The sequence below is a fragment of the Bubalus kerabau genome, chromosome 5, assembly GCF_029407905.1.
Source record: "Bubalus kerabau isolate K-KA32 ecotype Philippines breed swamp buffalo chromosome 5, PCC_UOA_SB_1v2, whole genome shotgun sequence".
NCBI classification, from domain to species: domain Eukaryota; kingdom Metazoa; phylum Chordata; class Mammalia; order Artiodactyla; family Bovidae; genus Bubalus; species Bubalus kerabau.
This window is the reverse complement of record NC_073628.1, coordinates 99326273-99339914: the sequence shown is the minus strand read 5'-3', so window position 1 is coordinate 99339914 and position 13642 is coordinate 99326273.

Below are 13642 nucleotides of genomic sequence, written 5' to 3'. Positions count from 1 at the left end.
AAATGTAAAAATTGAAACCACTAAACCACTATTTCTTAGGTTGAGTTTACTTGTGTTTATTATTGTCTTCTATAAGCTACATATAGGTTATGCTCATTTTTTGTATATGTCAGAGATTTTGTAATTTTTAAAAATGAAACAATAAAAGTATTAAAGGAATGCTAAAACTTTTTCCAGTCATAAATTGGGGAAGTTCTTTCTAAGCATGAAAGGAAGCCCAGAGGTCATAAAGAAAAAATATCAATAAATTTTGCTGCATAAATATTTTATATCACTATAAAGCATAAAAAATACCATAGCACTGCAAGAAACAAGCTATCAGAGGGGAAATATTTTCAACACTTATGCAACAGGGCTAACTTCCTGAATACAAAGAGCTTGTTCAAATTTGTAAGAAAAAAAAAATCAATGGAAAAACATTGATATACATTTGTGCTCATACACAAAATATTGTGTATAAGCAAAAAAAAGTCACAGAAAAAAAATGTGTTCAGTAAACATATACTCAAAATGAAATAAAAGCAAATTAAAATCACCTCTTAGGAATTTTTTCTAACTTCAAAAATATTGATGAGAATGTGGGGAAACAGGCCCTCTGATGCACTGTTGGTAAAAATGTAATCATTCCATTTTTTGGAACACAATTTGGCACAATCTATGAAAATGATAAATACCCATATCCTTTGATCCAGTGACTCTGCTTCTAGAAAGCCATTCTACAAATAATTTTGCACAAATGTACAAAAATATATATAAAAGACTTGCAACATTATTTATAATAGTGAAAACCTGAAAAAAGCCCAACACCCATCAACAAAAAATGTTTACATGAATTATGGTACAAACATACAATGAAATACCTTACAACTTTCAAAAATAATGCAGTAAATCTGACAACTAATAAAGAATAGTAGCCACAGTTCAGAGTTAAATGAAAAAAGCCAGTCACAGAACAATTATATAAAGTATAATTCCATTTGTAGTCTAAAAATAACCATTTTGTATATGCTTCAAAACATCTAGAAAGTTGTGCACCAGGAAACATATCCACCAGGCATGGAAGGAAAATGAGGCAGCAAGAGGAGACTGACTTTTGACTTCATTCAACTCTGTTCTGTTTGAATTTTTTTCTTTTTATATCAAACATGTATAACTTTTATAATTAAAAAAAAGAATTCAAATTATTTGAACATATGGACAGTAACTAGCCTTCATAATTCACCAGAAGTACTCAAGCTTTAGAACAAGTAAATTATTTTCCCCTAAAATGCCTTAAGCAAAACCGGGGTACTTTATCCAGTCTGGTAACAGACTGAAGCTCATTTCTAGGCATTTTCTTTGAATTTGCCTTTCAAGTTTATGTCGTGCAGATACCAGCCAATAATGAACTTCAGCTACCCGCCCACACACACCATTGTACTTTTTCAGTCCATCCACCAGCAGTAATGGCTACTTACTCCTTTCTCATTGCAGCCCCTCTTTCTGCAGGCGTTCAGTACTCACCTTACATACCCACAGTGGGTTTGTACTTTATTATCTCTTGTGAACCAGACTTGCTGCCTCTCCAGCCTCCTTCCTCAGGACAAGAAGAAACCCATGGTAGACTTTGAAAGTCCCCCCAGTGACTTGAGATGGAGCAGTGGGTGATTTTGGGGAGCTTATTGCAAATTACAGGAAGCACATGTCATCCGTGCAGACACATACAAAAGTGAAACATATTTTCCTCCAAAAAAAGGATCAAAATTAGAAACCTTTTTCCTTTGTTTGGACATGGCTAATTGTGGGCAGCAATTAAGGTTCTCAATTCAACTCCTGACTTGATGAATTTTCTTTCAACCAGAGTGAGTACAAGTGGAGCATGCTCCTCTCTGAGTCACACTCAGCCAGCCAATAGCACAGCATGCTGTCCGAGGGCTTGAGGATTCCTTTGGGTGAGATCTAAACCCCAAATCTGACTTCTGACCACGTGTGGTGATTGAAAAGTCACACGGGGCTTTGTGAAAGACTGAAGGGGAGGAGATGCTGATTTTCCTTGTCTTGGCCCAATTCCAAGTTTGATCATTAGCTGTCCTCCTCCTTTGTCTGCCTGCGGTCTCAGGGAGACGTGCTATTCCACACTTCCTGTTATAAACAGCTGTCCACTGTTAACTGAGCGAGCCAAAGAGCCAGCAGATTCTACCCTGGGGAAAGCTGCATTTCAAAATTAACGTTTCCTCTGCATCTATTGGTAAATTCCTTAGGTTTACCTTGGAGGGAAGGTGTAGTTTTCTAGGGAGAATAAGGTCATAATAATGGAGACTTGAAAATTATCCACAAACCCTATTTTGTCTAAATGGTGAACAAAGAAAGCTGGCGTGGATCACAAAGAGCCCTTTGGAAGGAGGAGGCCAAAGAAAATATATTTTAGATCCTACCACATCATTTGGGTTATCAGAATTTAATCTTATAACATTGATGTGGCAGGTGCTATTAGCCACCCAAATTCATTGTTTTTTCAATCCAAGGCATATATACACACAGAGGAAACTGGCAAGTAACTCACAATCCTGCAAAATTCACCCTCTGTCATCCAGCTTTGGTATCTAATTTGTACATCTCTGAGACAGTCACTTTAATGCCTCTTTCTCTTTGACACTTAAGGCATCTTAATTTCAAAATATCCACATTCCTGATCTTCTCAACCCCATATGTCTCATAGTACTCCAACTTCTAGAATAAATTCTTCTTTGCTTACTTTCTTTTTCGTCTTAAGAGAGCATTTTAACTTGGAAGCATTCAGAATGTCCTTCAATAAGCAAATGAGGGACTTCCCTGGTTGTCCAGAGGTTAAGAATCCGCCTTGCAATGCAGAGGATGGGTTGCCATTTCCTTCTTCAGGGTATCTTCCCAACCCAGGGATTGAACCAGGGTCTCCTGCATTGCAGGCAGATTCTTCACCTTCTGAGCCACCAGGCAAGCCCTCTTCATTCATTTGCAATGCAGGGGATACAGGTTTGATCCCTTGTCCAGGAAAAGCCCACATGCCTGTGGGCCAGCTCATCCCATGTACCACAACTACTGAGCCTGTGCTCTAGAGCCCACAAGCAGAAACTCCTGAAGGCTGCGCATCCTGGAGCCGGAGCTCCACAACAAGAGAAGCCACTGCAATTAGAAGCCTGTGTACTGCAACTAGAGAGGAGCCCCTGCTCACCACAACTAGAAGAAGCCCATGCAGCAACAAAGACCAAGCACAGCCAAAAATATATATTTTTTTAAATAAGCAAATAAAAAACAGGTACATCATTCAATGAAATATTATTCATCAGTAAAAAGAAATAAACTGTCAAGCCTGGAGGAACTTCTTTAAAGCATTACTGAGTAAAAGAAACCAGTTAGAAGAAAGGTTACATACATAATGTGGGATTCCAACTATATGATATTCTGAAAAAGGCTCTGAAAAAGACGTTCTGAAAACAGTTGCTAGGGATGGGGGAGGGAGGGATGGCTAGGTGCACTTTCAGGATAGTGAAACTATTCTGAATGATACTCTAAGGTGGATACAAACCTTAGAGTTTGTATCTTACAGGATAGTGAAACTATTCTGAATGATACTCTAAGGTGGATACAAACTTTCAGGATAGTTCAACTATTCTGCATGATACTCTAAGGTGGATACAAACGTTAGGGCAGATACAAACCCATAAAATATGCAACAGAGTAAACTCAAACTTCAGCTATGAACTTTAGTTAACAATAATGTATCCGTATTGGTTCATCATTGTAACAAGTGGGCCATCACTGTAACAAATGTAACATTAAGGCAAGATGTGAATAATACAGAAGCGGGGGTGGGGTGAAAGGATACATAGGAGCTCTGTGCTGTGAACCTAAAACTGCTCTAAGAAATAAAGCCTTTTTTTTTTTTTTTTTAAAGCATTTTAGTTCTGTTCTTTGTGTTGCAAAGAACAGAGACTCACTCAGCATCTCAAGTAACAGGAGATTTGTGTGCGGATGTTCCCATAGGATGTTCCCATAGGAGCAAAGCTGAACCATGCAACCTCAGGAAAAGAAGGGACTAGAATCAGGGCTGCAGGAAGGTCAGGACCCCCAGCTCTCTCCACGGACCAGCATCACTGGCCCACTGGTCTCATCTTTCCCACCAGCTGACCTCCTCACCCCTCTACACTTTAGCTTTTCTTCACTTCAAAGCGTCCACTTTCTCATAATTTCAACTCCCTCATAATTGCAGCCTGTATGGGGCCTCTCCCAGCTTCTCTTGTTTTTCTGGAGCTTATGACTTATCAGCTACAGCTGCTTCTGCCAGCTGCCTCATGACTTTAGTATTTCCTACTTAAAATGCCTAGGAGGGAGAACCCTAATTGGCCCAGTTCATCATTTTAGATGCAGCCCTGTCCCCATCACTGCCCCCACGGTGAGGTGCAGGTAGTAACAGAGGGGTGAACAGGGGTGAAGGACGGCAGGAAAAACCCGAGGAGCTGTGGCTGAGCAGCCTCCCTTTGGAAGGGCCTGGGGCAGGGTTTGTATGGTGGGGAGGGGGGTGACTTTCTAGATAAGCCTAACACCCAGAGCATGCTTTTGGAATGGTGAGTGGCAAAAAAGACTAGAATTGAGTTACTTAGCAGCTAAGTAATTCAATACATTTTTTTCATAGTTACTTTTACAAGGGACATTTGGCCTTTTTAAAAATTCTATTATTTCTATTTGGCTTCACCAGGTCTTAGTCAGAGTGTGTGGGATCTAGTTCCCCAGCCAGGGATTGAACCCAGGCCCTTATGTACTGAGAGCGCAGTGTCTTAGCCACTGGACCACCAGGGAAATCTCATATTTGGCCTTCCTGATAGAGAAAAACCCAAAAGGAGCAGACTACAAGGGACAGAACCTTCATGTTCTACTGAGTGATAGAAATTTCATGAGAGTGATTCCAGAGCACACTCCAACAAAGACCTTCCAGCCAACCTGCCAAAGAGCCCACGGCCTTCAGACTGACAGCAAATTCTTACTCTAATCACTTAAAGGAACAGAAAACCAAGAAAAATGAAGACGGATCTTCACTGTACACTGAAGCACCATCTACTCCATCTGACCTAGTCATGTGTGATTAATTTTCATCCCAGGGTGAAAGAAAGAGACCAGGGTTAGTTGAGCCAGCAAGAGGTGACAAAATTACTTTCTCCTCAGACATAAAAACTTTGGGCAAGCTGTTTTTACCACAAATAAAAAAGGAATTTAAGCCCCAATAATTAAGAACAAAATGGAGGGGAAAGAAGCTAATGGGAAAAGAATCTAAAAAAGAATGGATATATGTGTAAGTATAATGGATTTACATTGTTGTACACCTAAAGCTAACAGAACATTGTAAATCAACTATACCCCAATAAAAATCTTTTAATAAATAAATTATTCAATTTAAAATGTTAGTCCTATGAAAAATAAAGACAGTTTTGATTTTATTTTTTTTTTAAGTGACTTCCCTAGTGATTCAGTAGCTAAGACTCCTCACTCCCAATCCAGGAGGCCTGGGTTTGATCCATGGCCAGGGAGCTAGATCCCACATGCCCCAAATAAGACCTGGTACAGCCAAATAAAATTATAAAATAAGTTAAAAATAATAATTAAAAATAAATAAACTAATGAAAACAACAGGCTCATAGATCATGTCCAGCAGAGGTAAAGACATACAAGTATCTCCACAGAAGGTGATACTGTGATAGAGAAAAACCGAAGCTGATAGTTACCCAGTTGTGTTTCACAAAATAAGGGTGGTGCCTTAAGGGTGGTGTCGTCTGAATATCTGAGGTTATTGATATTTCTCCCTGCAATCTTGATTCAAGCTTGTGCTTCATCCAGCCTGGCATTTCACATGGTGTACTCTGCGTATAGATTAAATAAGCAGGGTGACAATATACAGCCTTGACATACTCCTTTCCCAATTTGGAACTAGTCTCTTGTTCCATGTCTGGTTCTAACTGTTGCTTCTTGACCTACATACAGATTTCTCAGCAGGCAAGTCAGGTGCTCTGGTATTCCCATCTCTTTCAGAATTTTCCACAGTTTATTGTGATCCACACAGTCAAAAGCTTTGGTGTAGTCAGTGAAGATGAAGTAAATGTTTTTCTGGAAATCTCTTACATTTTCTTTTTTGTTTATCCATTGGATGTTGGCAATTTGATCTCTGGTTCCTCTGCCTTTTCTAAATCCAGCTTGAACGTCTGGAAATTCATAGTTCACATTCTGTTGAAGCCTGGCTTGGAGAATTTTGAACATTACTTAGCTAGCAAGTGAGATGAGTGCAATTGTGTGGTAGTTTGAACATTCTTTGGCATTGCCTTTCTTTGGAATTGGAATGAAAACTGACCTTTTCCAGTCCTGTGGCCACTGCTGAGTTTTCCAAATTTGCTGACTTATTGAGTGCAGCACTTTCACAGCATCATCTTTTAGGATTTGAAACAGCTCAACTGGAATTCCATCACCTCCACTAGCTTTGTTCATAGTGATGCTTCCTAAGGCTCACTTGACTTCGCATTCCAGGATGTCTGGCTGTAGGTGAGTGATCACATCATCGTGGTTATCTGGGTCATTAAGGTCTTTTTTGTATAGTTCTTCTGTGTATGCCACCTCTTCTTAATATCTTCTGCTTCTGTCAGGTCCATACCATTTCTGTCCTTTATTGTGTCCATCTTTGCATGAAATGTTCCCTTGGTATCTCTAATTTTCTTGAGGAGATCTCTAGTCTTTCCCATTCTATTGTTTTCCTCTATTTCTTTGATCACTGAGGAAGGCTTTCTTATCTCTCTTTGCTATTCTTTGGAACTCTGCATTCAGGTGGATATATCTTTCCTTTTCTCCTTTTCCTTAAGCTTCTCTTCTTTTCTCAGCTATTTGTACGGCTTCCTCAGACAACCATTTTGCCTTTTTGCATTTGTTTTTCTTGCGAATGGTCTTGATCACTGCCTCCTGTACAATGTCACGAACATCTGTCAGTAGTTCTTCAGGCATTCTGTCTATCAGATCTAATCCCTTGAATTTATTTGTCACTTCCACTGTATAATCATAAGGGATTTCATTTAGATCATACGTGAATAGTCTAGTAGGTTTTCCCTACTTTCTTCCATTTAAGTCAGAGTTTTGCAACGAGTTCATAATCTGAGCCACAGTCAGCTCCCAGTCTTGTTTTTGCTGACTGTATAGAGCTTCTCCATCTTCAGCTGCAAAGAATATAATCAATCTGATTTCGGTGTTGACCATCTGGTGGTGTCTATGTGTAGAGTCATCTCTTGTGTTGCTGGTATATTATGGTGTTTGCTGTGACCAGTGCATTCTTTTGGCAAAACTCTGTTAGCCTTTGCCCTACTTCGTTTTGTACTCCAAAGCCAAACTTGCCTGTTATTCCAGGTATCTCTTGACTTCCTACTTTTGCATTCCAGTCCCCTATGATGTAAAGGATATTTTGGGATATCCTTAGGATATCCTAAGGTATTAGAACAGCCCCATAAGGAAACATGCAGTTCAGGCCCAGGACAACTTATTAAAACCTTGCCACCCTGATACAAACAAGGATATATTAGTTCTAGAAGGTCTTATTGGTCATCATAGAACTGTTAAACTTCAGCTTCTTCAGCTTTAGTAGTTGGGACATAGACTTGGATTACTATGATATTGAATGGTTTGCCTTGGAAATGAACAAAGATCATTCTGTCATTTTTGAGACTGAATCCAAGTACTGCATTTCAGATTCTTTTGTTGACTATGAGAGCTACTCCATTTCTTCTAAGGGAGTCTTGCCCACAGTAGTAGATATAATGGTCATCTGAATTAAATTCACCCATTCCGATCCATTTTAGTTCACTGATTCCTAAAATGTCGATGTTTACTCTTGCCATCTCCTGTTTGACCACTTCCAATTTACCTTGATTCATGGATCTAACATTCCAGGTTCCTGTGCAATATTGTTCTTTACAGCATCGGGCTTTACTTCCATCACCAGTCCCATCCACAACTGGGCATTGTTTTCTCTTTGGCTCCATCTCTTCATTCTTTCTGGAGTTATTCCTCTACTCTTCTCCGGTAGCGTATTATCCACCTACCAACCTGAGGAGTTCATCTTTCATGTCATATCATTTTGCCTTTTCATACTGTTCAATATACAATATCTATATTAAATATATATTCAATGAAAGTGAAAGTTGCTCAGTCGTGTCTGACTCTTTGCAACCCCATGGACTATACAGTCCATGGAATTCTCCAGGCCAGAATACTGGAGTGGATAGTCCTTCCCTTCTCCAGGGGATCTTCCCAACCCAGGAATCAAGCCAGGGTCTCCTGCATTGCCAGCAGATTCTTCACCAACTGAGCTATCAGGGAAGCCAATATTCAATATTGAATATCAAAAATATATTTTTGCCTTTTCATACTGACCAAAAATCCAATATAGAAATCAAATAATATGGTTTAGAGACTCAAATGTGAAATACAAAATTAAGAAATTTTGAAGTGAAATATATGAGAAGTTTTCGAACAAGACTCAAAAAGGACAAACTGTTCAAAGACACATTTGACTACAATATAAAAACTTTTTATGATGTTGTGTCAAAGTAAGTGATACTCACAGATTGGTTAGATCATTTGTAATTTCCATTACTATGAAAGGATTAGTGATTGGAATATATAAAGAAAGCTTGTAAGTATATGTGAAAAAAGAAAAAAAAAGCAGTAGAAAAGTGGGAAGAGGATAAGATCTACAGGAGAATCTGTAAGTCCAATAAACATAAAAAGATTCTCAATCTCTCACGTCTTAATTCTTATTGTCTTAATAGTTTCAGTATACACATAGATGATCTAACAACTTAGCTTCTTGTGTATGTGTGTATGGTAAAACATACCTAACAAAGAATTTATCATCCTAACTATTTATAAATGCATAGCTCAGGAGTGTTAAATACCTTCCCATTGTTGTGCAACCAGCCTCCATTTACAAGATGCAAATCTTACAGAATTACAGCTCTATATCCATTAAATTATAACTCTCCACTTCTTCCTCCATGTAGTATGTGGGATCTTAGTTCCCTGACCAGAAATCTAACCTGTGCCCTCCTCAGTGGAAGCACTGAGTCTTAACCACTAGACTGCCAGGGAAGTCCCAGGTCTATTGACTTTAGGTATCTTCCATAAGTAAAATCAAATAGTATTTGTCTTATTGTCACTGGCTTATTTCACTTAACATAATGCCCTTATATTGATTTGCTAGGGCTGCCCTAACAAACTACACAGACTGGATGGTTTAAACAACAGAAATTTATTTCCTCATGGTTCTGGAAGCTGGAAGTCTAAGATCAAGGTACTGGCAGAGTTGGTTTTTCATGAGGCCTCTCTCCTTGGCCTGCAGACAGCCACCTTCTCCCAGTGTCCTCAGTGCCCTTTCTTCTGTGCACGCATCCCTGTTGCCTGTTCATCTTTTTGTAAGGACACCAGTCCATTGGATTAGGGCCCCATCCTAATGATGGGGTCAACTCTTAGCCTTGGTCACTTCCAAAAGGCACTATCCCTAAATACAGTGACATAGGGGATTAGGGCTTCAAGATATGATGATATAATTTTCTAGGGAACACAGTTCAGTGTATAGCACTCTTCACAGCTTATTCATGTTGCAGCATGTGTCAGAATTTCTTTTTTAAGGCTGCATAGTATTCCATTCGGAGAAGGCAATGGCACCCCACTCCAGTACCCTTGCCTGGAAAATCCCATGGATGGAGGAGCCTGGTAGGCTGCAGTCCATGGGGTTGCTAAGAGTCAGATACGACTGAGCGACTTCACTTTCACTTTTCACTTTCATGCATTGGAGAAGGAAATGGCACCCCACTCCAGTGTTCTTGCCTGGAGAATCCCAGGAACGGGGGAGCCTGGTGGGCTGCAGTCTATGGGGTCGCACAGAGTCGGACACGACTGAAGCGACTTAGCAGCAGCAGCAGCAGTATTCCATTGTATATACTTACCATACTTTGTTTATCCATTCATTGGTCAACAGACATTTAGGTTGCTTCATCTAGTTGGACTTTTGGCTATTGCAAATAATGCTGCTATGAATATAGGCATACAAATACCCTATCTCTTTGAGACCCTGCTTCCCTTTCTTTGGGGATATATACAGAAGTGAAATGGGATTCCCTGGTGGCTCATTGGTAAAGAATCCACCTGCAATAAAGGAGACAAGGGTTCAATTGCAGGGTCAAAAATATCCCCTAGAGAAGGAAATGGCAACCCACTCCAGTGTTCTTGCCTGGGAAATCCCATGGACAGAGGAGCTTGGCAGGCTACAGTTCATGGGGTTGCAGGAGTCAGACACAACTTAGTGACTAAACCACCACCACAGAAATGGAATTGGTGGATCGTATGGTAATTTTATTTGTAATTTTTTGAGGAAATACCATACTATTTTCCAAAGTAGCTGCACCATTTTACATTCCCACCAACAGTATATCAGGGTTCAAAATTCTCCTCATCCTCACCTGCACTTGTCATTTTCTGTTTTCTTTCTTTTTTTTAATAGCAGTCCTGCTAGTGGGTGAGAGGTGATACCAACCACTTAGCTTCGTGAACTTGAACTTCTGTCCTCCAATGCTCTTTGTCCCAAACCTTGTATTTCCAAATGCTGCCACCTCCACCTAATTTTAGTGTCAGGCATCTCATCCTATAAACACCTCCTTCTGGCTCTGTTGTCATTCCTCTATTACCCCATTCCAACAATACTTTGACTCCAGTGGGATATCTAATCCATTGATCCTACCATCTCTTCACTTTTAAGGACACTCTAGGTCCTTAAATTCAGGAGGACTTACCCCTTTCTGAATCTAGAGAGTTGACTATATAAACAGTCTGTGCTCACTTGCATTTCTATTTGCCCATTTCTTTTACCTTTATTTTTTTTTCCCCCGAATCGCTCAGCTTGCAGGATCTCAATTCCCTGACCAGGAAATAAATCCAGGCCACTGCACTGAAAGCCTGGAATCCTAACCACTAGGCTACCAAGGAACTCCTCACCTTTTAAACTGCTGAAATTAATGTAGGAGAGCAAACATAATTACTTAGCTAAAGTTACTAGAATACATTGAATCATTTTCTATCTCATCTAAAATAAGTGCTTTGCCCTATAATGTTTACAATAGTCAAGGTTAATACAGATTAAAATAGACATACAAATATTGAGTATGGAAAGCTACAGTCATTGTTTATTTTTTCTTTTAATTAATGAAGTTATTGGCTGTGTTAGGTCTTCATTGCTACACGGGCTTTTCTCTGTTTTCAACGACTGGGGGCTATTCTTTAGTTGCCATGCACGGGCTTCTGATTGTGGTGGCTTCTCTTGTTATGGAGCACAGGCTCTAGGGTGATCGGGCTTCAGTAGTTGTGGCACGTGGGCTCAAGAGCACAGCCTCAATGGTTGTGGTGCACAGGCTTAGTTGTTCTGCAACATGTGGAATCTTCCTGGACCTGGGATCAAACCCATGTCTCCTGCATCGGCAGGTGGATTCTTTACAACTGAGCCCCACCAGGGAAGCCAGGCATTGTTTTTATTTTAAACATTTTCCGAGACCATGTGGTTAGGCTGTGTGTGCATAATAGCAAATACCTGTGTTTTGAGAATTTGGATTCTTGTCTTTTGCACCCAAATCTGGATCAGTCCTAATACCATATCTCCAGTGACCTCATGCTGTCTTTCCTCCCCATCCCTGTTTACATTCCATGGTCAATCCCTCGACCCTCTCCCTCGCATGTATCCTCAGCAATACCCACCCCCCACTTGCTTCCTAATGTTTCCTGGGCAAACCAACAACCATGGAGATAATTCCAACTTGCTGCCTACTAGACACCTCCACCTGTCCAGCCTAATGAGGCTGATATCACACCGCCTGCTTTCATTTTAAATTCATGACCGCAAACCTCAAGTGACCTCTTAATGCCCTTGGCAATCATACAATACTAACCCAGGTTCATTGCTCTCCCAATTTTCTTGCCTGTGATTTCACATCCTCTCCTGTCTCCTCAAACCTCCAAAACCTCATTCCTTCTTTCCAGGTTCATCTTGAGTGTGGATGCAATTAGCAGAGAAACTCTGCAAACTGCCCCCTCCCCACATCCATCCATCTATCCTTCTCTAAGCCCCCACATCCTGGCTTCCTGCCAGCTGTTACACATGCATCATCAGTGGTCCTGTCAAAGCCCCATCCTCTGCTCCTGTCCTTGATCCCATCATTACTCAAGGATATCACTCAGCAGAGGAGTGAAAGAGCTGGCTTAAAACTAAATATAAAAAAAACTAAGATCATGGCATCCAGGCCCATTACTTCATGGCAAATAGAAAGGGGAAAGGTGGAAGTACTGACAGATTTCCTCTTCTTGGGCTCTAAAATCACTCCGGACGGTAACTGCAGCCATGAAATCAGAAGACCTTTGCTTCTTGGCAGGAAAGCTATGACAAACCTAGACAGTGTATTGAAAAGCAGAGACATTACTCTATCAACAAAGGTCCATATAGTCAAGGCTATATTCTTTCCAGTGGTCACGTGCACTTGTGAGAGCTGGACCATAAAGAAGGCAGAGCACCAAAGAATCGATGCCTTCGAACTGTGGTGCTGGAGAAGACTCCTGAGAGTCCCTTGGACAGCAAGGAGATCAAACCAGTCAAACTTAAGGGAAATCAACCCTAAATACTCATTGGAAGGACTGATACTGAAGCTGAAACTCCAGTATTTTGTTCATCTGATGTGAACAGTTGGCTCATTGGAAAGGTCCCTGACGTTGGGAAAGACTGAAAGCAGAAGGAGAAGAGGCCGTCAGAGGATGAGATAGCTGGATGGCATCACCGATGCAATGGATATGAACTTGGGCAAACTTCAGGAGATGGTAAGGGACAGAGAGGCCTGGCATGCTGCAGTCCATGGGGTCACAAAGAGCTGGACACGACTGTGCGACTGAACAACATCATCGCTTAGCAACTTACCCTTCTCCCTGCTACATCCATTTCTTGCTTTCTGCTAGCTCATTCTCATTAGAATAAAGCTAAGATGTTTTTTCTTCCACCTTAGGCCTTCTGTTGACCACACTTAACATGCTACATACTTCCCCATTTCTTTGATCCCTTTAGAAGCAAAACACCTTTGAAAGAATGACCTATACTTGCTTCCTTCGGTTCCTCTTTTCCCATTCTCTGTCATTTATTTGGTAAATCTTTATTGAATTTGTTACAATACTACTTCTGTTGTTTATGTTCTGTGTTTTTTTTTTGTTTTTTTTGATCAGGAGGCATGTGTGATCTTAGCTCCCCAACCAGGGATCGAACCCACACTCCCTGCATTGGAAGGTGAAGTCTTAACCGCTGGACCACCAGGGAAGTCCCTCCCATTCTCTCTCTTTTGTTTATTTCTTGCTGGCTGTGCTGGGTTTTGCTGTTGTGTGTGGTCTTTCTCTCAATGTAACGAGTAGAGGCTACTATCTAGTTGTGCTGTGTGAGCTGCTTATTGCAGTGGCTTGTCTTGCGATGCATGGGTTCTAGCATGCAGGATTCAGTGTTGGTGGTGCACAGGCTTAGTTGCTCCATTGCATATGGGATCTTCCCAGACTAGGGATCAAACCGATGTCCCTTGCATTG